At 40.4% G+C, this 13,617-nt stretch overlaps 1 protein-coding gene across 2 annotated transcripts in view; it reads left to right on the forward strand.

Moving 5' to 3' along the window:
- The window catches only part of dbn1 (drebrin 1), a 63,794-nt gene that overhangs the window by 15,733 nt on the left and 34,444 nt on the right, over window positions 1-13,617 (forward strand). The gene's annotated exons all lie outside the window — the stretch shown is intronic.

The raw sequence follows: 13,617 nt of genomic DNA on the forward strand, positions 1-13,617 counted from the left end.
GCATATTTTAGCATTCAGGCTGCAGTTTTAACAGAAGAAGAATATGTTTTAAAGCAGGCTTTCTTTAGCAGAGAGGCCTTTGATGTTTTCCTTTACAGCTGATTTTAGCTGCAGCTTGAAGCTCCTGATGTTTCCTCTGTTGGAGCCCGGCTGAGTGATGGCAGCTCAGTCTGCTGAGTTCAGCACTCGGCTTTATTGGTGTGAATGTGGAGGAGGGCGGGTGGCGATTAATACCAGACCACAGGGGCATTGTGGGTAGTTGTCTGCCTGGAAACAAGCAGCTCCTCTCTACGTTTTAGTTATTTTGTCCCTGGTATGTCTAAAGTTGGTTTTATAGAAAAAAAAAATCAAGACGTTCTTGATTACTTTAAACCAGCTAGCTGCTACAGCGTTAACAATTAGCATTACCAGCTAATAGTGCTGTACCAAACGATTATTTTCTAATCGATTAATCTAACGATATTATTAATAGAAAATAATTTGGCATTTTAAAAATGAAAAAAAAAGTAGAAAATCAAAAATATATTTATGAATTTTGTAAAAGCTCAAAACATGATTGATTACTTTTAAACTTAGCAATTAGCACTAATGGCTCGTGCTAACTGCTAGTTGCTGTTTACTAGCAGAAGTGTATACAAAAAGATAAAAACAAGATATTTAAATGTAAAATAAAGATAACAGACATAAATGTTTTGCGTGTAAAGATGTTATTCCTGTTTTCTGAGGGTTTTTTTTAAATAACACAACAGTTTTGGTTCTTTAGAGGCTCTTTGGAGGGAAAACTAACGATGTCCCTCCATAACTTTTAGTTTTCTGGCTTCACACATCTCTCTCAGACCACCTGTCTGTGAACAGCTGACAGGTTCCACCCAGGTTCTGTTTAAAAACGAGCCATCAGGGAGCGGCAGGTGAAACCTCCTGCTGGTGGGACTCAGGTGGCGTTTGTGGAACCATCAGGAATGATGATGTAATTTCCTGTTGGAGCGAAACGGAACGAGGATGGATGAACRTCGCTGCAGACGGAGAGTGATGGGTTGTGACAGCAGAAGGCCTCAGGCCCGATTCAACCCATTTTCCTCAGTAAAATACTGAACATGACATAAAACAATCAGGACTTTCTCATCCTGTTAGCTGAGCTTCACTGTTATTTGTTAAAAGCTTTTGTGAAATGTAGTGTTTTACAGTCAAAATCCCCTCCGTTGTTGCTTTTCCAACAGATCAGATCAGGAAATTTAAGACCCAACTGTGTTGTCGTGCTTGGATTAACTTCAGCTGCTGTCAGAACGGCTGCCAGGAAATATGGTTTCCAAAGTGCTACAGCTAGCTGCTGCTGCTGAAACAGACTTTTTACACATTTTCCACTGAAATTGACTGATGTAAGGCAAACCATCTGGAAACGGAGGCTGTGGGATTTTAAAATAGTTAAAAATGTACAAAAAACCTATAGAGAGATGGATGGGTGGATGGATGGATGGATTTGATGGATTTGATGGATGGATGAATGGATGGATTTATGGATGGATGGATGGATGGATGGATGGATGGATGGATGGATGGATGGACAGACAATAAAAAGGATGGATGCATGGATGGATGGATGGATATGGATGGATGGATGGATGGATGGATGGATGGATGGACAGACAATAAAAAGGATGGATGCATGGATGGATGGATGGATGGATGGATGGATGGATGAATGGATAATTGGATGGATGGACAGACAATAAAAAGGATGGATGGATGGATGGATAATTGGATGGATGGATGGATGGACAGACAAAAAGGATGAATGCATGGATGGATGGATGGATGGATGGATGGAAGGATGAATGGATAATTGGATGGATGGATAGACAATAAAAAGGATGGATGATGGATGGATAATTGGTTGGTTTGATGGATGGATATATAATTGGATGGATTTGATGGATGGATGGATAATTGGATGGATGGATGGATGGATGGATGGACAGACAATAAAAAGGATGGATGGATGGATGGATGGATAATTGGATGGATGGATGGATGGATGGATGGACAGACAATAAAAAGGATGGATGGATGGATGGATGGATGGATTATTGGTTGGTTTGATGGATGGTTAGGTTAAGTTAAGTTAGTTTAAGTTAAGTTAGTTTTTTTTCTCACACCTGTTTTGTGTTTTTTAAATCTTTCTCTAAATTCTCAAATTGTGACTCAGCGTTTTAATAAGAATCTTCTCATGAGCGTGCGTTCTGCTCAGATTTTACCAGAACCTCACATTAAAAATGAGCAGCTCAGCAGATTGAAACTCTCCCTGCAGCTGCAGGAGCTGGAAAATAAAAATTCAAATGTTTTTTAAAATCCTGTCAGGCTCCTTTAACGTCGACACAYCGACTCCCGCCCCGCTGAGAGAGATTAGGAGGGTTTTTTCTCCTGTTTTTGGCAAAGTTTGGAGCTGGAATCCTGCAGGAAAAATGCTGTTATATAAAAAGTAAAGCTTCCTCTGTAGGCTGCAGGATGGGGTTCTGACCCGTACCTCCTCGCTTCCATCTGCCCCAAGTTTGAAACCTGACGGCTCTGTGGTTTTTAGAGGAAGGACCRGACCATGTGTCAAACTAAAGAATAATTAACACTTTTTTACAAAAGGACAGCAGCTCAGAAAAAGTGAGATCTTCTCTTTTTTTTTGTAGGAAAATATCCCATAAACCACTGAACAGATCTCTAAGTTCCTCATATCTGATTCAAGATGGCCGCCACCGCTAATCGGTAGCGACAACMGAACTTTGTGTAACTTGATCATTTCTTAAAATGTTGATGATACTGTACATCTGGTGTGGTAGTAGCTGAGATTCACACCAAGACAGCTGGTGACAAGCGTTCCTTTAAAGAACTCTTGTTCTTTTATTTTGACAGTATTTTTCAGTTTCCTGTTTGTCTCACTGATTATTTTTGAAAGAATGTGTATCACCCTCCGCCCTGTGTTCTGTTGGGCCCGGTTAATTGAATTATCTGAGTAGAATCTCATATCGGAGGATTATCTGACAGAATCTCTGCTGGYGAGTCGATGATGTCTCTTAATCTCCGCCTCGTGGACGTTTATGGTTTTCACACGTTTGGGGCAGCGGGTCAGAACCTGAAGTTCTCACTGGTGAGCTGGTGTCAGCAGCTGTTGGATCAGAAATCCTCCACTTTGCTTTAGATGTTAAAATCAGGAAAATATTTYGATGCTTCAGTTTGATCCAAGTGTTGCCTCATTTTTATATTTTTATTTTAAAATGTTCAGCAGGTCGTTAATTCTGGATTTTGTTCTTCATCGAGTTCATTTGTTGGTAATTTGTGACGTTTTGCTCTCGGCTGCTGTTGGTTCGACGCACAGCTGCATTTGGATCAACAGACCTGAGGAAACGGGTCGTTTGTTTCGGCTGAGAAAGAATCTTTGATGTTTCACTCAGTGAACATTTGGAGCAGCCGAACTCCTCGGTCCTGACAGGGAAAAATTCAGACTTTCAAACAGTTCAAATGAAAAATAACGAAAGTAACATAGGAAAGTGCATTTTCTGTAATTAAAAAAACAAGCTGAAACTGAGTTGTTAAAGCTAAAAAAATGGCAGAACAGTAGCTATAAAAGCTAAAATGATCAAAACACTGGATAAAGGCAGAAAAGGGTTAGTTCAAAAAAAGAATAGGCTAAATAAAATTAGCAAAAGGCTAACAAAGAGATAAAACACCAAAACACTAGTTAAAAGCCAAAAATGACAAAAAGATAACTCAAAGTTTAAATAACACAATGCTAGCTAAAAGCTAAGTTAGCAAAATAGTAGCTTAAATATATGTCAGATGACTAGCTTAAAAAATGTAAAAAAAAAAGTATCAGAAGGTTAACTGCAATCTAAATGTAGCTCAATGATAACCAGAAGCTGTAGGAAATAGCTAGCTGATAGTTAAATGTAGCATAACACTAACTACAAGTTTGTAAATTTGTAAAAAGAGTTGAAGTAGACATGGTGTTTTTAAATCTTTTTTCACATTTAAATCCTTTAGTTTGGGTTTATAAAAGGTGGAACTGCAAAGCTTTGGTTTGAATTCATCCTTATTGTAACTCCATATGCCCCGCCCCTTTTCTGGGGCGTGTCTCAKATCAGCTCATTTCATATTTAAATCCAGCTGAAGCGCTTCACACCCCACCCTCCAGCTTCCAGATTGTTTTTTTCTAGTTTGATAGAGTTAGGACTCTATATATATATATAATCTAAATTATTGTTTTGTTAATTTGTTGCAGATTCTTGTAACAAAACAAAGATTTCCTCTGTGATTATAAACACTGTTAGCAGATCTGAAACCTGGTTCAGCCCCAGCTGTTCCGCCTGACGTCTGGAGAGCGTTACGGAGGAACTCCTCGGGTTTTACCGTCTGTGATTTGGTAAATCATCTGTTAAACTGGAGGAGGAAGATCCAGTTTGATCCGGTGCTGCATCAGCTGTTGGTGGAAGTGGTTGGAAATGTGGGTCTGKATGAGATCATCGTGGAGTTCGGTTTAACTTCAGGAACATATTTTCTTCTTGCTTCACTGTTACGAATCTGACTGAGTTACGTAGAGATTAACCACGATTTAAACGTGCCTCCCGCTGTGAGACCGCAGCACCATTCTTCTAAATATTTAACCCCAGCGGTCTGTAATCTGATCAGATTACAGACTTTGATTTTTACTCCTCATCACAACAATAACCTTCAGCCTTGCTCTGCCTTCAGACCTTCAGATGTTCAACCTCAGCTCGGTGGTTTTTGTTGGGACTAAAACACTCCAGAAGCACGTGATTTAAGGCGTCTCCTCCCTCTAAAAGGACAAACACTGTCAGCTCGTGACCAGCAGCAATAAAAAATAAATATGATGGTTGCAGACATTCGCTGCAGGGCCGCATAGTTTTAATATTTAATTAAATCCACTGTGTCTAAGTTTACTAAATGAAGGAGCTGCTGCAGTAAAATTCCTAAAATAAAAAAAAACCCCGACAGCCTGACCGTTGTTTTTATTACAACAGACGAGTCTTTTTGTCTGTTTGGACAAAACGCCGTGAGAAATATGTGTCGACTCTGTTTCAGCAGTCAGTGTCACAGGATTTCGTCACGTTGGACTCCTACCAGGAGCTGTCCTTTCGCTTCCTCGCCGTCAACAATTACAGCCGTAAAGACAGAAAACAAACCTCCGTCCTTTGTGAGGAACAGAGTGCTGCCATCTGCGAGCGGGAAAAACAGCATGTTGGGACCCCATGTGGCATCCTGGCACCGAGCTCAGCCCAGATGATGACGGCGTCTAATCTGCAATAAGACGAAAACACTTATTTTCTTTTGCCTTCACAATAAAACACCCTCTTCTGTCCCATTGACCTCCACCTTCAGAATAAAACCCCCTCATCTGTTTTCTCTCGTTCTGTGTCTGCAGACGTGAAGTCCCAGCTAGCCGAGTTTCTGCTGAAAACATCTCGACACATTCTGTCCGAGCAGCTGGTCTTTGTTTTTTTTCTGCTGGACTCGCTGCTGTCCGGTCTGGGGAATAACCGGGCTTTTCCTTCCCTCAGCACCGATGAGTTATTACAGGGGTCTGCAACCTGCGGCTCTGGGGCCACGTGTGGCTCTTTGGTCCCTCCACAGTGGCTTTTTGAAAATGTGACCAAACGTGACAATCATTTTTTTGTTTTCCACAACAGAAATCAATTTGTATGCAAATACATGATCACTAATACAAAAAGTAAAACATGTTGATTAGCTCATGCTAGCCTGTTGTTTACTTAAATTATCCAACTTCTTTTATGATTTTTCTCTCAAATCCATCAGATTTACCTTTAAAGAATATTAAAAACTACATAATGAGGATTAGAAAAAAATATGCCTGAATAATTCAGTTGTACTAGTTTTTATGAAATTAGGTATAAACTATATATAAAGTATTTTTCTTGTTTACATGGATATAGTCTTTTATCCTGATGTGTAAAAATAATAATAAAAAATAAAATTCACTACATATTTTTTAGTTTTATAATGTCACCTCCACTGACTGTAAAGTTTCCGGAAAAGGCCCAGAAAAGGCCCTCGGACCACCACTTGATAATCACAGTTGTAGCTTATTTTGCGGCTCTGGACACATTTTATTACTGTGTCAGTTGCAGAAATGTTTCTTTTGATCATAAAGTTTGCAGACCCCTGAGTTATTACCTCACATCCAGTTGAACCGAAGGGATGCCCTAATGTGGRAAAAAAAAAGATTGATTTGAAGATTTAACAGTGGCTTTAGCTGTGTTCAACTAAAATATCTTTGTAAAAATGACTTGACACATTTATTGAAGCCAGATGGCTCCCAGTCTGTCCGTACTGGCGTCGTGTGGCGGGCCAAAGCGTGAACRTTGATCCACATGTTGGACATGTTTTCAACCGTATTGCCTCAAAAATACTGAAGCACCACAGTCCTTTTCATTCATGAAAAATGTAAAAATGTCAGTTATGTATGATTTATTTTGTAAATTTTACTAAAACCTTCTAAAATCCTGGAGTTGGACGGTTCTGTTCAGATGTCCTGCTTCMTGTAACTGAGAGATGCAGCTTTTGTTGACGTTTGACTGGCGGCTCCTCTCCTGTTGGACGGATTTAAGGCTGATTTCAGACAGATATTGTAATCTTTGAATTGTTCCTCCCACTCAGCTGGCTGCTCTCTTTCTAAACGATCCACCCACGTTTACTCTGAGAGTCGGCGARGCTTATTTCTGCCCTTCGTTTAGTTCACGTCCGCTGCTTCTTTTCTGACATGTTATTAAGTTTTTCTCCTTTCATAAATTAGGAGAAAAAGATGAGACTGGAATCGCTTCTCTCCTCGGCTCGTAGTAATCTATTCTTAGGTTTTGTGAGTTGCAAATTATTCTAACATATTTTTATTCAAACTCTTTATAAAGTTAAAGATGCAATTATTTTTGTGTTTTAAAATAAAATTCTAAAAAGTCAGAAATAAAGGTAGAGGTAATGTGATGGCATAAAGTTGGTTTAATTGCAGTGTAAAGGTCATGTAAATGAAATGTGAATCTGATGTAATGGCAGTGTAAATGTAGTGTAAATAGCAGTGTAAAAGTGTCGTAAAAGTGGTGTAAAGATGGCAGTGTAAAGATGTGTAAAGGTGATTAAATGGCAGTGTAAAGGTGATGTAATGGCAGTGTAAAGGTGATGTAATGGCAGTGTAAAAGTGATGCAATGGCAGTGTAAAAGTGATGCAATGGCAGTGTAAAAGTGATGTAATGGCAGTGTAAATTTATGTAAAGGTGAAGTAAAGATGGCAGTGTAAAGTTGTGTAAAGGTGATGTAAAGATGGCAGTGTAAAGGTGATGTAATGGCAGTGTAAAGGTGATGTAATGGCAGTGTAAAGTTATGTAAAGGTGAAGTAAAGATGACAGTGTAAAGTTGTGTAAAGGTGATGTAAAGATGGCAGTGTAAAGATGATGTAATGGCAGTGTAAAGATGATGTAATGGCAGTGTAAAGATGATGTAATGGCAGTGTAAAGATGATGTAATGGCAGTGTAAAGGTGATGTAATGGTAATGTAAAGGTGTGTAAAGGTGATGTAATTGCAGTGTAAAGGTGATGTAAAGACTGCAGTGTAAAGGTGATGTAAAGACTGCAGTGGGGCKGCTGTGGCGGAGTGGTTAGGGGAGTCGTCCTGGAACCAGGAGGTTACTGGTTCGATCCCCCGTCCAGCCGTCTCAGTCGTTGTGTCCTTGGGCAAGACACTTCACCCACCTTGCCTACTGATGGTGGTCAGAGGGTCCGGTGCATGCCGATGCATGGCAGCCCCACCTCTGTCAGTGTGCCCCAGGGCAGCTGTGGCTACAGTGTAGTTTGCCATCATCATTGTGTGAATGTGAGTGTGAATGGGTGAATGTCTGTTAGTGTAAAGCGCTTTGGGGGTCCGGAGGGACTTGAAAAAGCGCTCTATAAGTTCAGTACCATTTACCATTTACCAGTGTAAAGGTGATGTAAAGACTGCAGTGTAAAGTTGTGTAAAGGTGATGTAAAGGTTTCATGATGTTTAAGACTAAATAATTTAAATAAAAAGCTCAGTATTCTAAGTTCTTGTGTCTCTGTAATAAACACTGAAATGTTTGTTTGTTTTGTTTATTTACATTTTGTAATTCTGCTTTTCTCTTTTCTCTTCCATGTTTGCTTCCTGCATCGATGCTGTTTGATCCAATCAGGTAAGAACCTTAAATTACTTTGTCTAAAGACTCAGAACCATCCAGAACGTGTGTAGAACTGTGAGGCCCATCGTCCTGTGTGTGAGTGTGTGTTCAGGCTGAGGTTGTGTTGGTGTGGAACAGTTTTGAGATTGTTTGAAGTTTGCTGAACTCCAGTAGAAGCTGAGGGTGTGGAGATGATCTCTGAAGGTTCTAATCAGGTTCTGCTTGAGCTGCTTTGATGAAGTCTTTAGATCTGAGTCTGAGCTCCTGCCTGAACCTGCTTATTTACAGTAATGGAGGGAAGAGAAAACATTAGATGTTAATTTGAAGCTAATTGGAGGTTTGGACCAAGGTTCTGTAAAGGGTTCTGCCTCACATTGTTCTGCTGCTCAGAACTCATCCTCTGCTAATAACTACAGGTTGTTGGCTTTAATTACACCGTCGTTCAAACGTGTTGCGATCGGCCTTTTCAGCAAACAGACTGTGACCAAAGAGCCGAAGCTTTTTATAACCTGATTAACTGACAGCAGCCGCTCCTCCTGCACAGATCTGAACATTTAAACACAGAGAAAATCTATCAAAACCACAGAAAAACACATCCGTGAGCTGAAATCTGCTRAAGAAGCTGAAACTGAGATAAAAGCTAGAAGTAGCAAAGTGATAGGTAGTGGCTAACAGCTCAGAGTAGCTAATTTAAAGGTAGAAGTTAAGAGAAGCAAAAGGTTATCCAAAAGTTAAGTTGCAAGACGGCTAGCTAAAAGCTAAGACTAGCAAAAGGCTGGCTAAAAGTTAAAACAGCTAAAAGCTATTTAATAGCTTAAAGCATCAAAGAAATTACTGAGAGCTAAATRTAAATAGTGGTTAAACARCCTGAAACTACAAAAATAAAATAGMWAAAAGTAGCAAAAAGCTAAAGGTATCAAATTGTAAAGCATAAAGTAGCAAATTCAAAGCTGAAGGCTAAAAAAATCAAAAAGTTAGCAAAAGTTAACATTAAAGAAATGCTAGTTGAAAGTAGCAAAGCAGCTATCTAAAAGCTAAAACTAGCAAAAGCCTGGCTAAAATTTATAACAGCTAAAGGCTATTTAATAGCTTAAAGCATGAAAGAAATTACTGGAAGCTAAATGTAAATAAAGATTAAACAACCTGAAATTACCAAAACAAGCTAGCAAAGAGCTAAAAGTAGCAAAACGGATAGCTAGAAAGATTTATTTTATAAGAAACCCTTCAGATGATTTATAAATCATATATTTATTTTTCTGTTCTTCGYACCTTCTTGCAGCTCTTGTTTTAATAAAATAAAAGTTCTGCTCAATAATATCGACCAGAAAAGCACATTTTCAGCTGTTTTCAGAGTTTCCTGTCTCAGAGAGGAGCTGCAGTTCGGCTGTGAGTTTTAGAAACCAGATCAGCCAATCAGAGGCTGAGTGTTGCTTTAAAACAGTTATTTCTTTTAAAGCTGAAGAACGCAGTGAACTCTCAGCTRATGTTCAAATCAGTCTGTTTTAAAATAAAAACATCAGAATTTATCTGCAGAAAGGTTGAAATAAAGAACATATTTGAATAGAAACAACTCCAGAGGGTTTAAAAGTGACCTTTAACCCCTCTTAGATTGATGTGTTGTCTCTCTGAGGTCATTGCTGTTGTCGTTCCACCTTGGTGTTGTGTTAACACACCTGGATGCTGCTTTTATCCATAAATTAAGCAGCATAAWCGCCGTCAGTCGATTAAAACCCTTTGATCTAAAAAGTATTTTGTTAAAACTCTTGAACCTGGGCTGCAGTTCTGTTTGTTGGAGCAGAAAAGGTTGGTTTTTTTTTCCCCCCGGTTTCTCAACAGACAGAACCGGACACAAAAGACTCCTGCAGGCCGAGTGCTTTTCAGTTCCACATGTTGAGCTTTTCTTCTTACTTTCTGTTGCCTAACCTTTTCCATTTTATTGATCTGCCTCAAGTCAAAGTCCGACGAGTACAAATCGAGCTGCTTTTAGCCCTGGTTGGTAAAAAAAACGAARGAACTGATGAAACTAAAGGCCCATTATTCCTTGACGTAATGCATCTTTCTTTCTCAGCTACGACTGTGTCAAAGTTTAGCTGAAAATCTCTAAAACTGGCTGACTTAGTGATATTTTGGGTTTTCTAAATCCAGCGTTGGCGGTCATCTTGAATCTGGCTGTATCTTTATATTCACTGATCATTTTGTTAAAGTGATTCATGAGATATTTTGCTAACAGATAAACAAACGCTGTGAGACACTGCTTGTCGTGGATCGATCCAAACAAAGATTTACAGGCGAAGAACTGTCTCTAAATGGTTTCAGGTGTTTTTCACAAACAGAACCCAGGTGTCCTCCATCAGCTGCTGCTAAAGACGTTTGTCTGCCGTTAAGGTCGACACAAATCACAGCCGGGGGGACGTTTCCCGTCTCGTCCCCCGTCTGCGGCCCGGTTCAGGATGTAACGCTTCGGTTCCGCCTGCCCTTTATAACCCGATTAACTCGGAGTACCTGGAACGGTTCTGGAGCCCCGGAGGAGACGAGGACATCTGTGTCGGACGACGAATGAGGAGACAAAATGTCCTGCAAAGGAAACAAACAGGAAAATAAGTTTTGTTTGAATCAAAGCTTCAAATTAAAGAACTTGATATAAAAACAGAAACCGGATTAAAAACCTGCTGTTGGGTCAGGTTTCATTTAAATCTGGTCTCTTCCTGGACCTGAGAGAAGATCTGATGAAAGAAAAGCTTTTATTTTCTAACAGAACCTGGTTTCACTTCCTGCTGGCTGAGCTCCTCGTCTACTCGTCAGGAGAACCAGATCCTCCTGGTCCAGGCTGACTGGGCTTTTGCTTGGTGGAAGCCGAGTCCAGTCCAGATCCAGGACTTCCCAGTTAAAGGGACATCTGGTTCCTCTTGAGGACACAGAGCGACATAATCCAGTCCATCAGGTCCAGACCTYATGTTTGTGTCGGTGTAACACGTATCCAACAGTAACCCTGAGCGCCCAGATGAATTGTGGGTAAATTAACCCAAAGTCTCGCCTGAAGGCAGAGTGTCGGAGGCTCCGGCTGAGGCTGGTAATTGGAGAGTGGATGTTGAAACGTGTGACAGCCTCTGAGGTGGGCTGAGTGTCGGAGAGCCGTTAATTACGGCTCGTCCAACTCGAGGAGATGACGGCTCGCCGCGCGGCGCTCTGATGACCGATGGGAGGTGGGGGGGCGTGTTTTTGATGGTCATCTTGTTTCCATGTTGAGTTTTTCTTGGTTCAGCTCATCCTGTTGCGTGTTTGATCATTTCGAGCTGTTGAAATAAAAGCAGCCGAAGTTTCGTCTGCACAGCTGCACTCAGCCCTGCAGGAGGAAGTGAAATACTCCTTTAATGGCGGCGGGCGATACAGACAGAACGGGAGCCTCGGGAGCAGGTGGAGCTCAGGTCTTCCATTTAAAATGACCTCCTGAGTGGATCTCGACTCCTCTGTCTCTTCTCCTCCCACTCGTTCACCATTGGAACATGTGGATTACATCAAACCGCTTCTCCTCTGAGACCCAACCTGAACTTTACCCTCTTTCCTGGCTGGTCCAGATCCACCAAGACTCCCAGACCAGTCTAAAGTCCTGGGTTGGACCAGTCAAAACAACTTTCAGTCTGATCTCTGTGACTCTGTATAATTTAGCTTTTGTTCAAACTCGGTTCTGACTCTSAGGAAAGTTTGGGACCCAGAGTTTAAATCTCCTCGTCGTACCGTYCAATCAGAATTCCCACAGGATGCCAGACATTTCTTTCTGCCAAACAGGACAAATGACACAAATCAAACCATCGAGCAGGAATGTACACACACATGTTTGTTCTTCTATCCTCTTGGGGACTTTGTACTGACTTCCATTCATTTACTGGTCATTTATATAGCCTAACCCTGACCCGTTACCCTAAACCTAAACTCAATTCATACCTGAGTCCAACCCTTGACCCACCAACGGTGTTACCCCCAATAGGAACATGACTGTGTGTACAAGGAGAATGGTCAAAAACTGTCCCCACCAGGTAGTAAGAACACACACACACACACACACACACACAGATCAGTATTTACGATATAAAGTACTTCTCCTCTCAGACTCAGTAAATCTAAGAGAAAATATTTTCTGAAAGTGAACTTATGGTCAATCTTTGTGTTTTAGAGATGAGATCACTGCTGATAGTATGAGTGCTGTGAAAACTCCCACAGTCGTTGTGTGCGTGCGTGCATACGTGTGTGTGTGTGTGTGCTGAAATGGCTGGCTGAAGCATGACATCATTCCACTGAGTGGGAGAGGATGGGATGAAGAGGAGGAGGAGGTCTCAGCAATGGAGTGAGGTTAGGGTCAAATTGTTCACAGTCCAGACCACAAACTCATCAAAACCTTAAAATTACCTTWAATAAACACCTCAAAGGAAATGATGCTGAGTGAACATGTAGTTAATATACTATTTAGAAAGTATTTTTTAAGTGTTTTACATGAAGTTTGGTCAATTCCTTTTACAAACATCTAAAAACATTCAATGTTTTTAAAGGCATCAACAAATGGATTTTACTAAATTAGATTCTTTGTAACAAAGGTGGTCTTATTTAGGTAAACATCAGTAAAAGTGTGGCATCTGAACAAAAATAGTTCTGAATAAACTCATAAATAAATCACGTATATGAAGAACCGAAGGGACCGAGGATTCATCCCTGAGSTTCCCCAAAACCACAGAGGATGTCAAACTCTTAAAATCCTGTTTTTATTGCATGTTTTGTCATTTATTTATTTTCGTTTATCACATTAAATGAAACAAATAGCAATAAGTAACTGTGGGAATTCAAACTTCTTTAAATAGTCGGATTATATTCACAATGTTTTGTCTAATAATCAGAATCTAAAGCTGACGTTTTTGTTCAGGCTAGGCTAACAGTTAGCCTAATAAGAGGCCATTTTTCAGACTTATAAAAGAATTCTTCCCTTTTAAAGTTATTAGGGAGGATGACTCAGCTACTACTACATGAAGTGTTAGTCTGTGAGTTTTAGTGATTTTTTTTGTATTTGACGTCGCGGCCATCTTGAATCATGTTGCAGTGATTCACACAGTGATTTATGAAATATTTTCTGTATTTATTTTCTTATTTATTTAATGTTTTACATATATTCTTGTTGTTGTTTTGTGGCACCAGTATGGTTGTGTGTTCTGCTCAGATGAGTTGTAATTTGTTCTTCCTGCCTCGGCGTGTGAACGTCATGTGACCTACTTCACATTCAGCTGGAGCGGAGCGTAACGTGTGCGTTTGTGTGCAGTGCTGTGATGTGTGGGTCACTGGGATGCAGAAAGAAACTGGGTTTAGATGGGGGCGGGGAGGGGGGTGGTTCTCTGGCTGACGGCCCATGCTGACCCACTATCAGTGGAAGGGT

This window comes from Austrofundulus limnaeus, unplaced genomic scaffold (genome assembly GCF_001266775.1).
Source record: "Austrofundulus limnaeus strain Quisiro unplaced genomic scaffold, Austrofundulus_limnaeus-1.0 Scaffold21, whole genome shotgun sequence".
In the NCBI taxonomy this organism is placed as follows: domain Eukaryota; kingdom Metazoa; phylum Chordata; class Actinopteri; order Cyprinodontiformes; family Rivulidae; genus Austrofundulus; species Austrofundulus limnaeus.